The sequence below is a fragment of the Phacochoerus africanus genome, chromosome X (genome assembly GCF_016906955.1).
Source record: "Phacochoerus africanus isolate WHEZ1 chromosome X, ROS_Pafr_v1, whole genome shotgun sequence".
Taxonomy (NCBI): Eukaryota; Metazoa; Chordata; class Mammalia; order Artiodactyla; family Suidae; genus Phacochoerus; species Phacochoerus africanus.
This window is the reverse complement of record NC_062560.1, coordinates 111,487,220-111,501,690: the sequence shown is the minus strand read 5'-3', so window position 1 is coordinate 111,501,690 and position 14,471 is coordinate 111,487,220. Positions and strand designations below refer to the sequence as shown.

At 41.9% G+C, this 14,471-nt stretch overlaps 1 protein-coding gene across 3 annotated transcripts in view; it reads left to right on the top strand.

Moving 5' to 3' along the window:
• Window positions 1-10,388: 10,388 nt before the first annotated feature.
• ENOX2 (ecto-NOX disulfide-thiol exchanger 2) overlaps window positions 10,389-14,471 on the top strand; it is a 278,642-nt gene continuing 274,559 nt past the window's right edge. Inside the window, exons 1-2 of one of the 3 annotated variants that reach the window (XM_047764464.1) lie at window positions 10,389-10,534; window positions 11,640-11,699. The gene's annotated coding sequence lies outside the window, so the exon portion shown is untranslated. Of the gene's footprint in view, window positions 10,591-11,639; window positions 11,700-14,471 lie in introns of all 3 variants that reach the window. The other 2 variants (XM_047764463.1, XM_047764462.1) reach the window with 2 other exon arrangements.

The following is a 14,471-nucleotide window of genomic DNA, read 5'->3' as shown; positions in this document are numbered from 1 at the left end:
AATCCTGGGCCCCAACCAAATAGCTAACCCAAGACGTGGCCTGAGTACCTAACTCTGGACATGGAGACTTAACCCTAATTTTAGACTGAGCCCTTAACCCTGGCCCCAGATGGAGAACTCAGTTTTATCCATAAACTGAGCCTCTTTTTGGCCATACTCCAAGGACTTAACTCTGACTAAATTTAGTCCCTAGATCTACTCACATACTCACTGCCTACGTCTGATCCAAGAGTAAGTAGTTATGACTAGTCCCAGACTGAGTCTCTAACCTTGATCTCCTATTTAACCCTATGGCCACTGACAAATCCTTAATTCATGATACAGAGCTCCAGCCTATGATCAGATGTAGCCTCTAAACCTGTCCCAGGCTGAGTCTTATGCTTGAGCTACAGACTGCGACCTAACTCTTAAGATATACTTAATATCCTCCACTGACCACAAAATGCGTGCTCAGCATACATAATGACTGAGCTCTAACCCTGACCACAAACTGAGGCTCTAACTCGGTCACAGCCTGAGATCTGATCTTGGAAACCAACCCAGCTACAATTTCCACCGACTTAGCACTAACCAGAAAATGACCCCAAACATTGGCAACAGAATGACTACTAAACTTGGCCTCATACAGAAACAAAAACATGTACAGAGACTGAACTCCAAACCTGGCCAAAGACTGTGCCTTAATCCTGGCCAAGAAGTGAAACCAAAGCTTCTTCAAAACTTGAGGATATATTTCGATCACATCATAGGCCCTAATCCTGTTCACAGATAGAACCCTGAACATAGCCACAGCCTGAGACTTAACTCTGTTCAAAGCTCAAGTTTGAAACCTGGCCAGATACTGAATTCATACATCTGACCGTGGAATAACCCACTCAGCCTGGACCCCATCACTGGCCACTAATTTGACCCTTAAATTCTATAGCCTCTAACCGTTAACAAACTCAGTTTCTGGTCACAGAGTAAATTGCTAACTCTTATCATGGACAGAGCCCATGGGAATAACCTCCAGCCTGACTTTTCAACCTGAAAATAAAACTTATGCCCCCCGAATGGCTAATGACTGATCCCGAATCTTTCAAGTAGACTGAATCCTATTTCTGGCTAAATGGTAGCTAGCCCCAGACTGAATCCCAACTCCATCTACATTTTTAACCTTAATCCTAGCCACAGACATAATGCCAATCCCAGAAACGGAACTGTTTACCAAACCTGGGCAAAGACTGAATCTAAACCTTGAACACAAATTAAGGACAAAACCAAACAAATACTTTTTGTAGTCTTCGCCTGAAACCGAACAAGAGGTTAATTTTAACTCTGAACACAGACGCAACTCATGATGGCAAAGGGTGGTGTACCATGGGAGCCCTATTCCTGGGCACATTCTGAGTACCACCCTGGGATGAAGACTGTAAATCCTGCCCATAATCAGACACCCAAAGACTGAACCCTAAGCTGGGCCAAAAAAATGATTCCTAACACTACAAGGTTAAATCAAAACCCTCTTCATATTATTAGAACTAACAACAGGCTAAGACTTTGTCACAGATTGATTCTTAACCCTGTAAACAAAGTTCACTATATTAGTGGCCACAAACTGAGTCCTAGCACTAGCTTGAGATTGAGTAATAAGTCTGGCCACCATCCTAGCCCTAAATTGGGGAGAGATGTACGCATGACACTGGGCAGGGTGGGGCGCTAAAAATGAGCACAGACTGAACTCTACTAGTGATACCAGAATGCCTGCTACGCTGGCCAGAGTCTAAGCCCCAGATCGACAAGAGGACATGAACACTCTGACCTCAAACCCTGGCAACAGCCTGAGCCCAAAACTCTGATTGCAGCCTGAGTCTCTAAATCTAAACACAAGCTGGGTCCCATGTGTCATCCATTCTCACACTAACTTTTTGTAGACCAACATGTAACATCAGCAGCCAACCTGAGAAACATGTTTATACTCTCATCTTAGCCCTAAAAGTTTTCTCATACAAAGTTTGAACTGGCCATTAGTAACCCCTAAACTCTGGTAAAGGCTTAATCAGATACAAAAATCAGTTTCATTTCTATGTATTAACAACAAACCTTCTGAGAATGAAATTAAGAAACTATCCCACTTACAATAGCATCGAAATAATAAAATATATAGGAATAAACTTAACCAAGCAGGTGAAAGACTTGTACACTGGAAACTATAAAAGACTGATGAAAGAAATTAAAACAGATGCAAATAAATGGAAAGACATCCTTGGTTTGTGGATTGCAGACTTAATATCGTCAAAATATCCATACTACCCAAAGGAACCTACGGATCCAATGCAATTCCTTATTAAAATCCCGATGGCATTTTAAACAGAAAAAGAAAAAAAAATCATAAAATTCATATGCAACTGAATAGATAGTTCTCTAAAGAAGACATACAAATGGTCGACAGGTAAATGAAAAGATGCTCAAGGTTATTAATCATCAGGGAATGCAAATCCAAACAACAATGAGCTATCACCTCACACCTGTTAGGATGACTATTTTCAAAAAGGCAAGAGACAATAAATGGGACTACATCTACATAAAAAACTTTGCAAAGGGAAGGAAACCAAAAACAAAATAAAAAGGCTGCCTATTGAATGGAAGAAAATATTTGCAAAAATATATCTAAAAATGGGGTAATATCCAAAATATAACCGTCACGGCTCAGGGGTTAACCATGAGGTTGAGGGTTTGATCCCTGGCCTCACTCAGTGGGTTAAGGATCCGGTGATGCCATGAGCTGTGGTGTAGGTCGCAGACGCAGCTTGGATCCCACATTGCTGTGGCTCTGAGACCCCTAGCCTGGGAACCTCCATATGCCACGGGTGCGGCCCTAGAAAAGACACACACACAAAGAAATCATACAATCAACTTAAAAAATAACTTGATTAAAAAATGGGCACATGACATGAATAAACACTTTTCCCAAGAAGACATACACGGGGCCAACAGACACATGAAAAGATGCTCAACATCACTAAATATCAGAGCAAAATGCAAATCAAAACCACAATGATATCATCTCATGCTTGTCAGAATGGCTATTATCAAAAAGAACAAATAACAAGTGCTGGCAAGGATGGGGAGTAAAGGGAACCCTTGTGTACCACTGGTGAGAATGTAAATTGGTACAGCCACTATGGAAAAAAGTATGGAGATTCCACAAAAAAATTAAACTACCATACTACCATATAGAACTACCAATACTATCTGTCCGTTCCACTCCTGGATATTTATCTGAAGAAAATGAAGGAGTTCCTGTTGTGGCTCAGCACGTTAAGAACCTGATATTGTCTCTGTGAGAACACAGGTTCAATCCCTGGCCTCATTCACTGGGTTAAGGATCTTGCATGTCTGCAAGCTGCGGTGTAGGTCCCAGATGTGGCTCGGGTCCAGTGTTGCCATGGCTGTGGCATAGGCCCCAGCGGCAGCTCTGATTTGACCCCTGGCCCAGGAACTTCCAAATGCTGCGGGTGCAGCCATTGAAAAAAAGGAAATGAAAACACTAATTCAAAAAGATATATGCACACCTGTGTTCGCTGCAGCATTACTTACAATAGCCAAGATATGGAAACAACTTAAGTGTCCATCAATAGGTGAATGGATCAAGAAGACATGGTATATATTTCTACAATGAAATATTACTCATCCATAAAAAAGAATGAAATCTTGCCATTTGTCACAACATGGATGGACCTAGAGGGTCAGACAGAGAAAGACAAATACTCTATGATTTCACATTTATGTGGAATCTAAAACAAACAAAACAAATTAACGTAACTAAACAGAAACAGAGTTACAGATATAGATATACCACAACAACCAGGTGGTTGTCAGAGGGGAAAGAGAGGGAAGGAGGAGAGAAATAGGTAAGCGGGTGAGGGAGATGAAGAGGTACAAACCTCTTAATCCAGTTACAAAATAAATGAGTCATAGGTAAGAAATGTACAATGTGGTGAATACAGTCCATAACTATGTAATATCTTTCTATAGTGACAGATGGTAAGTAGACTTATCATGATGATCATTTTGTAATGTACAGAAATAAGAATTTGTACTATGTGCGAATCAGGAACTAACATAGTATTGTAGGTCAATTACGCTTCGAGAACAAACTCATAGAAAAAGAAATCAGATTTGTGGTTACCGGAAGTGGGGGGGCGGTGGTGGGGGGAACCAGATGGAGGTGGTCAAAAGGTGCAAGCTTTCAGTTATAAGAAGTACAAGGGATGGAATGTACACCACTGATTAATACAATTAACACTGCTGTGTGTTATATATGAAAATTGTTAGGAAAGTAAATCCTCTCCCCTTTGGTAACCTGAAGTTTGTTTTCTATGTCTGTGAGTCTGTTTCTGCTGCGTAGATAGATTCATTTGTATCGTTTTAGATTCTACATACAAACTAGGTCAAGGGGAAAGGGAGGGAGGAACAAATTAAGGGCATGGGATTAACAGATACAAGCTATTATATATAAAATAGATAGGCAATAAGGACTTACTGTACAGTGCAGGGAATTACATTCAATATCTTGTAATAACCTATAATGGAGTAAAATCTGAAAAAAAATAATTGAATCACTTTGCTGTATACCTGAAACTAACACAATATTACAAATCAACTGCAGTTCAAGAAAGTAAGCAAGCAATGAACTCATTTGCTTTAAGCAAAAAAGAGAGAAGGAGAAAGAGAGAGTACATCCTAAGAACTCTCATCACAAGGAAAAATTTTTTTCTGTCTCTTCAGTTTTGTGTCTATATGGGATGATGGATGTTCACTAAACTTGTGGTAATCATTTCATGATGCACATAAGTCAAATCATTATGCTGCACACCTTAAAACCATACAGTGCTGTATGGCAACTATATCGCAATGAAACTGGGGGGAAAATATCAGCTAAAAAAAGTGTCAGCCAGGATCTGGAGAAATTGGAACGCTTACACACTGTTGGTGGAAACAGTACGGTGCAGCTTTTGCGGAAAAAAAAATGGAGGGTCCTCCAACATTTGAAAATAGACATACCACTGATATATATGTATATAAACATATATAAGATGTGGTATATTCATGTATATATAATATTATTCAGCCTTCAAAAAGAAGAAAATCTTACCATTTTTGACAACACAGATAAACAAGAGAAGACATTATGCTAAGCGAAAAAGCCAAACACAGGTGGACCAATATTGCAGATGCCATTTATATGAGGTAACGAAAATAGTCAAACTCATAAAAGCAGAGAAAAGAGTGGTGGTTGCCAGAAGCTGGGGAGAGGAAGAAATGGGGAGTTGTTGCCCAATGAGTATAAAGTTTTACACGATAAGTTCCAGACTTACAACACAGTGCCTGTTCTTAAAAATGCAGCCTTGTGCATTTTAAAATATGCTAAAAGTATAGCTCTCATGTTCCATGTTCTTATAACACCAAAAAAAAGAAAGGAAGGAAGAAAAGACCAAAAAGAAAATAATTTTTGGGAGTTCCCGTCGTGGCACAGTGGTTAATGAATCCGACTAGGAACCATGAGGTTGCGGGTTCGGTCCCTGCCCTTGCTCAGTGGATTAACGATCCGGCGTTGCTGTGAGCTGTGGTGTAGGTCGCAGACGCGGCTCAGATCCGATTCGACCCCTAGCCTGGGAATCTCCATATGCCGAGGGAGCGGCCCAAGAAACAGCAAAAAAAAAAAAAAGAAAATAATTTTGGATAATTTTGGAGCTGAGGTGATGTATACATTCAGTGCCTTAATTATGGGGATGGTGTCACGGGTATATACATATGGGAACACTTCAAAATACATACATAGCGTATAATACATACGTATTAAGTACATAGAACTTCCCATATATCAAATTATATATACTACAATTTTTTAAAAAAAGCAGAAGGGACATTTCCCATGATTTTTTTTGCCCCTTTCATCAGGAAAATAATAATTATTTCTGTAAGTCAAAGCATTATTTCTTTTTGTACCTCATTTATGAAGAAGCACCTGAGAAAAGCAGTGGTAGCTTTTAGGGTATATATCTTGAGGAAAATAAGGAAAGGGGGTGTTTTGAAGGTTTGGGGTTAACCAATCAACATCATTTGCCACAGCAGGAGCTCTCCAAAATTAACAGCATTATTAAAGAACTTATCTAAAAATGTCTGACCAATTACTGTCCCAACACTATATCCAGCTACTAAGAGTTACAAGCTTCCTTCAAGTGTCTAAAGAAGCAAAAATAAGTGCATGGTGTATGGAACAACACCGGAATTACATAACATTCCATTTCAGAATGGTAACAGAAAATTAAAAGCTTAATCAGATAGCACCAACACCAGCACTCAGTGAATAGAACCGCTACATAAAGTCAAATGGGACTACTACCAGCAGAATCAACTCTGACACAGGCCAAGTTGAAATGCCAACACAGGTCACTGACTGAACCACGCCCTGGCAGCAGAATGTGGTACAACATTAGCTACTGTGACTTAGCTCCACAGACTATTCCAGATATGGGCAAAGACAGAACCCTGACACTGGCTAAAGTCAGAAACCACATGTTGGACTTATATTGGCCAAATATGCATCCCAAATCCTGCTCATGCTTATAGCTGAACTCCTGGCCACAAACTATACTCTTATGTTGTCCATGAATGAAATGCTAATTTTGGTCTGAGACAAAACTAGGGCACATCATAGGTAATACCCTAATATGGCAACAGACTGAATATTAAACTGAGACACTGACTGTGCATTAACATTGACCATAGACTGAGGCCTAATGCTGAACTAAGAATAAACTCTAACCATATACACTAAGTAAAACTTCTCCTGATGAAAGATTGAACATAAATTCTGGTCAAATTCTTATTTAGCCTTTCCCCAGGCAAAGCAATCAGCATGAACTCTAACCTCTAACAGAGACATGACACTGGTGGCCTTTACTGACTCCCAAATGGAGAAATAAAAGTGATTCCAATACTGACTAAACACTAAAGTCAAACCTTGAGCTAAGCCCTAACCCTGGATGTGGTCCAAGGCTGGTCCATAGACTGAGCACTAACACTGATCACTGATAGAATGCTGATAGAATGAGCCTTCTCCTATATAAAACTAAATCCTAATACTAGCCAAAATTTGAATCCAAATCTTATACCTTGACTTCACAATGAGTATAACCCAGCCCACACTGGACTAAAGGCAGCCTCAGAGTGAGGTTTCAGGCTCGTCAGAAATGTGCTCTGATCCTTGTTACGGATTGAACCATGGCTTTTTTTTTGGCCTTTTTTATTTTTAGGGCTGCATATGGAGGTTTCCAGGCTAGGGGTCGAATCGGAGCTGCAGCCACTGGCCTGCGCCAGAGCCACAGCGATGCATGATCCAAGCTGCATCTGCGACCTACACCACGGCTCATAGCAACACCGGATCCTTAACCCACTGAGCAAGGCCAGGAATCGGACCCGCAACCTCATGGTTCCTAGTCAGATTCGTTTCCGCTGCGCCACAATGGGAACTCCTGAACCATGGCTTTAACATTGAGGCCTAACACTTATAACAGGCTGAGTCCTAAACTTGGTTCCATGATCTTCTAACTATAGATCCACACTGACTTGTAAAGATAGCAACAGATCAACTAAACCTTAACCCAAGCTGACGACTGAAGCCAAACACATTCCATATTATAAACCTGAACCCTGGCCATGCTTCAGCTGTATACAGGCTCTTAAGCCTTAACCTTGGCATACTAACTGATCTCTAAATCCAGCCACACTGATTTACCCTGGGCCATTATTTCACAAAATCATCTTCTTATACTCAAGCATTTTTTCCTTGGATATATTTCCAATGCAGCTGACGGCCTATACCACAGCCACAGCAACATGGGATCTGAGCAACGTCTGCAACCCACACCAAAGGACACGGCAACACCGGATCCTTAGCCCACTGAGCAAGGCCAGGGCTCAAACCCACATCCTCATGGATACCAGTCAGGTTTGTTACCACTGAGCCACAATAGGGACTCCCCTCAAGCATACTTTCTACCAACAATAGATCAAGGGTCCATATGTAAATGCATACATTCCAACTCAGTGTTGTAGAAACACTGTCACTGCTATATATTTTAATTATTAATCTAATTTATTGATAAGCTCCAAAGGGAAGGGATATGGCCTGGTCCACACCCCCACGCCCAGCCCCCGACTCCTCTGCCCCTGACGTCTAGAATTGTGCCTGGAAAGTTGTAGGTACTCAATACATATTTGTTGAATGGATAGATGGATAGTTTATTGTTACTCGTCTGTCCTCTTATTCGACGTTTCTGTGCAATATTTTAGCGAGTCTACTTTATTTTCTGTTGGTTCATCTATCCGTCTATCCCTTCTCAGTGTCCTTTGAAGCTCTTCCTCTGCCTTCTACTTGACTATGGTTACTTCTAGGGTCCCATACTTCATCTTTGTCCTTTTAAATGTACTGTTCTAAATGCTCTCTATATGAAACTTAATTCATATTTTATTCAATTACCATTTATGATAGTTTGGTTCCAACCCAGACCTCTCTCCCGTGCTTCAGACCTCCATTTCCCGACAGCATATCTAGTATCTCCACCCAGATGTTCCACAGACTCCCCAATGTCCCAAACTGAATTCCTCCTATCCCTCACAAAATGTGCTCCTCTTTCTGGGTTCCCTGTCTCAATGAATGGTACTACCATGCACTCTGCCACATCAGAACTTGGGGGTCTCAATGGGCGTACTCCTTTCCCTCCCTTTTCATATTCAAATTATCATCAAATCCAACTGATCATATCATTTCCTCGCTTAAAATCCTTTAATGGTTCTTTACTGCTTTCAGGTTATATTCTGAACTCATTGGAATGGCCCCTATTCCTGCCTGATCCAGTTCTTGCAGTATGGAACTTTCTTGTTTGTTCCTCGCACTCTCTCACATCCTTATTCTGCCGTATGGAATATAATTAACCTCCCTGCCCCAAATCTGACAAATATCTCACTGGTTCTTCAAAGCTCATCATTCAAGTATTACTTTCCCCAGAAGTGGGATGAGTTCTTCCTCTTCTATGGTCCTACAGAACCTTATAGAGAATTTTCTAGAGCACTTTGCATGTTGTATGGCCTCTCTTCCTTCTTAGATTGTGAGCTACTTGAGAGGAAGGATTACTTTCCAATTCTGTAGCAATTGTGCCTAACACAGTGCCTTGCACAAAGCAGTTTGCTGAATAAATTATTGAATCCGTCTTATTCCTTAATGTCACTTTTTAAAATTTTAGGCAATTACCTTACCAAAATGCAATTCCTCTTTCTTTCCCTTCATTCCATTTGGGAGTCAAAAAGTTGTCCTTATCAGTAAAACTGTAGTAACCCAACTGTAACGATCCATTCAGCTATAAGGATTCATCTCTAACAAAGAAAAGAAAAGTCAAAAGTTAGGAGTAAAATTTGCCCTAATAAACAACTATTTTCTTCAAATTTTTAATCACTTGAAAGTGTTCAGGTGTTCCCACATATTGCTCTATCCACCTCTTTAAACATATCTCTTTAATTAAAAAGATAGTTTATTAAAGAAATATAGTTATTTCTTATTATTCAAGTTGTCTATCTTTTCTAAACTGTTGTATTACACCAATGATTGTGGTCACTGTTCTTCACAGTAACAAAGTGGGTTCATTATGGGTTAAAGAGGTTTCTTCAGGGCTGACTTCAATAGCATTTCTATGCCTGTTGTGAGACTATTTCGAAGTTAAAAAGATGGTTCCTAGTTATAAAGTATACATTTTCCAGAAACTTTAAAGTAGTTCTAATGCAGATGGTTCACAGAGAATATACCTCGACAATTTTAAAGTACCAGTTAAAATTCTAAACTTATCAGGGCATAAATAACATTTTTTAAAAAGCTACTGAATCAAAACTCAACGAGAATTTCAAATCACGATATAAAGTGTTCCCCTCCAGCTTAACCAACAGTACAATCAATCTAGAACTTCCATCTGATCCCACAAGCACAACCCATACCCCAGGCAGGGAGAGTCTGTAAAATTGCATAATCCAAACTACAACATCCAGAATACCCTCCTCAAGCCGAAACTCTGGGGACAATAAGAACGGGGGAAAGGCGGCTGGCGGGGCGTGGTGGAGAAGCTTCGGGGGCCGGAAGGAGGGGAGAAGAGAAGGAATTGTGGGTATATAAAAAGAAATGTCTCGACTCCATCTCCCATAATTCTCCGTCTTGACTTGCCAATGTCAATATTGGATTCCGCCCTCCGCCCCGCCCCGCAGGAAGAACAGCTTCTAGCGACCGCAAACTACATTTCCCATGAGGACAAGGGCTCGGGCCTCCGGCTTCCCTGGAAACAAGTAACCAATAGGAGACGCCGCAGCGGTTGCGGCGTCGGTGAGAGTCGAGCCTGGGCCTGGGCGCCGGGCCCAAGCCGGCAGCGCCAGGTGGGAGTTCAGAAGACGGGCGCCCGGCGTGGGGCGCCGCGAGGGCACCGCCCGCCCGGAAGCTGCTGCACCGGTCCGATTTTCCGCGGTTCTATAAGGAGTAGCGCTTCAGTAGCCGGGGACCTGGAGGTCAGAGAGGCAGAAAGCCTGAGCGGCTGAGGCTGGGGACTGTGGGACTGTGGGGGCCTGGGGAGGAGGGAGCTTCCGGGGCCGCAGGCCTCAGCTCTGACTCCGCCCAGCTCCGCCTCCACGGGGGAGGGGGTGTCGGGCCGGTAGTTCCTTTGGGGGCCTGGGAATGCCTTGCCAGTCCCGGGCATGACTTTATGTCAAGTTTTCACTTTCTGCCTCTTTGATAATGAGGTCAAGATCTTTGCCATCTCTTTATCGGCCCCTGCAGCCACTTCCCCTTCCCTGACCAAGTCTTTGGAGCGGAAAGGGTTTCCCCTCAATTTCCAGAAGGGATGGGGAGCAGAGGAGGGAAGACATCTCACTTTTGAGAAATATGTGTTTAAGGTTCAGTGCAGTGTTCTGGTGAGAATAAAAAGCAAGTTAGACCTATTTTAAAAACCAAGCGCTTTAGGGCTTTCCAGCAAGCATTCATGTTGACAAACATTTAGGGGGCACACCAACTACAGAATAAAGTAGACTGTGCAAAACGAGACTGTATTTTATTATTACAAACGCGTGTAAAAAGTGCCGAGGGGTTAGTGGAAGGGGATACTGATGGGGTTGGTGGTTGATCAATGGAAGGTCAAGCCTAATCCTGGAAGTGCTGAAGGCTTGAAACTCTCATCTTGTTTCCAGACCTATCCTGATAGGCTTTGGGAAGAAGTTGTATTTTAATTTGGGCTCCAAAGGAGTAAAGAGGATTTAAAATGGGCAAAGGCGGCAGGCAGGCGGGAGTGGGGGGGGGGGTGCGGGGGAGGAGAAACTGCTTCCTAATATCGGGGTTGAAATTGGAGAAGGGTCTATAGAAGAGGAAGCACTTGTATAATAGGTGGGCTTCCCAAACTAGAGTAAAACGTGTCAGCAGGGATAGATTGGGAAAGAAATCGTGTTGACAAGCTTGGGGTGATAGTAATAGGACACTTTAAGGCATCCACATAGTTTGGATAGTATTCTGTATCAAATTAAAAGCAAAAAATTAAGATTAGGTGATTTTTGTTTTTTCATCCTAGGGGAACCTGATTTGAGATCAATTCTTGGAGAACACAAAGGAGTATGGTGGTATGTTCCAGGTGTGAGTTTAATTTAAACCCAAGAAGGGCTTTGTTTTATAGACTGTTTTGTTTGTGGCTATTCTTAGCTACACTCTAGAGTGGTCATTTTTAAAGCCTAGTGATATAGATTTATTTTCTTAAAAAATGCATTTGCTGCCTAGTGCATCATATTACCTGAATTGTAGTCATTTCATTGGGCAACCATAATGTTGCTATTTCTTGAGCCCACAGAGTGTTCTAGGTGCTATCTAACAAGCACTTTGTTGCATTATCTTAAGAGTCTTATGAAGTAGGTTCTATTTTTCCCATTTTTCTAGAAGAGGAAACTAAAATGTCAACAAGTTTAACAACCTACCTAAAGTCACATAGATTGTAAGGAGTTGAGTTGGGATTTGAGTGTATGAATTTCTGACTCCAGAGCCTACGTTCTTTCCATCAGGGTTTGCTGGTGCTGCTCTTCACTTTTGTTCTTGACATTCCAATTGTGGTAAGGACAGATTATTGTGAGGTGTGCTCAATCACCTTAGAAAAAACCCAAATGATTCACTTTTTAGTTTCTATGTCAGTATGTGTCTGTTGTAAAGTAGCTGCCAAAACCAAATTAGCTTAACTGTTATTGCAGCCGTAGCTGATAGTGTCTGCCAAAACTATCGTCAGTGTTCCTGACTCTGAATCAGGTGATTCTCCATACAAAACATGCCATACCTCTAAGCTATTTGCCCCTGGACAGTACTTTGGATTTTATTTTATTTTATTTTATTTTTTGTCTTTTTGCTATTTCTTGGGCCGCTCCTGCGGCATGTGGAGATTCCCAGGCTAGGGGTCCAATCGGAGCCGTAGCCACCTGCCTACACCAGAGCCACAGCAACGTGGGATCCAAGCCGTGTCTGCAACCTACACCACAGCTCACGGCAACGCTGGATCCTTAACCCACTGAGCAAGGGCAGGGACTGAACCCGCAACCTCATGGTTCCTAGTCGGATTCGTTAACCACTGCGCCATGACGGGAACTCCGATTTGATTTTTTTTTTTTTGGCCTTTATTTTAAGTGGCCTTCTGGGGCACTTGGTCTCCTCCATGACCTTTGCCCTGCATAGAGTGTTTGGGGATGCAGCAGAGTTCCGAGGTGTGAGCTCTCCCTCGGTTTAGTTGGGGAGAGAGATGCAAAGCGCTGTGGGAGGATGGAGGAAGGAGTGGCTAACTGTAAGGGAGAGTCAGGAAGAAGGCTTCTGGGAGGAGGTGACATGACACATAAGTCTCGAAGGATAATGAGTTTGCCAGGCAGAGAGCAGTGGAGGGGAGGCATTGCAGAGAGAGGGAGCAGTCTGTGAAAGACAGGGGATTTCACATGAGGAAGGCATGTCCATTCAATGTTGAGGAATTCAGCATGGCAGGGGTGTAGATTGTTCGGGAAAAGGAAGGAATGATGGTAGAGGAGTCTAGAAAGATAGGTCAGGGCTGATTTGTGAAGAACTTTGAACACAGTGATAAGTTTGTATATGTTCGCGTAGGCAGGTGTTTCTCAGAATGTAGGGCATCTACCATTAGTAGTTACATTGTGCCCCCCCAGACATTTTAAATTTCATTAATTGTATGTTCTAATGTGGCTTATAAAACATAAAGCTGAATTATGTCCTTGAATCTAAGGTTCTTGAGTTTATGGCTTAGCGAAAATAGAAAGTTAACCAGTTTTACGTTGATTTAGAGAGAAATAGTAAATAAAGAATAGAACACATGGTATGTGAATATGGCAAAATAATCAGGTAATACTCAAATGACTGAAATTTGGAAAATACTGCTTGTAGGCAATAAAAAATCATTAGCAATGTTTTTGAAGAGGAGTGCCATGATCAGATTTTCAACTTGGTGTGTCCTACAAGAGGACATGACCAGTTAGGACGCTGGTACTCTGTTCCAGAGAGAGATGATAAGAACCCAAGGGAGCAACAGATGAGAAGAGGGAACAGACTGGAGCTATTTGGGAAGTAGAATTTGTAGGACTTGGTAGACTTAAATGTTATTATTTTATCAGTGTCATCTGAACTATTTTAAAAGTCTCTATGCCACTTTCTTCTTATCCTTTAAATGCTAAAGTGAGCATATCATTGCCTAAGTCAGGCTGTGTACATATATGTCCATTAAGCTAACTGTGGAGCCTATTGTCACACATGGGTTTAGATGGCACACGAGCGTCCTCACGGTCTCACTGAGTGTCCTTGAAAGCAGTGGCACAAATATACGAGGAGTGTGAGTCTGCTCTGTGATCCTTAGCCATCTGAGAAACTCCTCCTTCAAGACTCAGCTCAAATATCAACACCTCTGTGAAGGCTTTTGTGCACCTCCCCTCCTGCCACCACACACACGTATGCATGCCCACAGTGAAGCAGTATTAGGCTCCTACTTCCACAGGACCCTGCACTTAACCTCTGTTCTAGCTTGTACCACACCGTAGTGTGTTGGTCTGTGGATGCGTCTGCCTCTTCCCTAGACTATGAGCTCTTTGAGAGCAGGGACCAGGTCTTATTTATTTCCAAACCCAAAGCATCCAGAACAGTACTTGGTACATGGTAAACATCTCATAAATGGTGAATGGATGAAACGAACGGACCAACATGTTCACATGAATATAACTCTGGACCTTGGTACCACAGAGTGCCAAACACTCCAGAAAGATTAGCTGCTGGCTGCATTTGGTACTCTTGCAGAATAAAGCAGGAAATTAAAGTGCCCTGGGTATATAGCTTCACTAGAGGTTTCCTTTTTTTTTTTTTTTTTCACTTTCTCCCACTC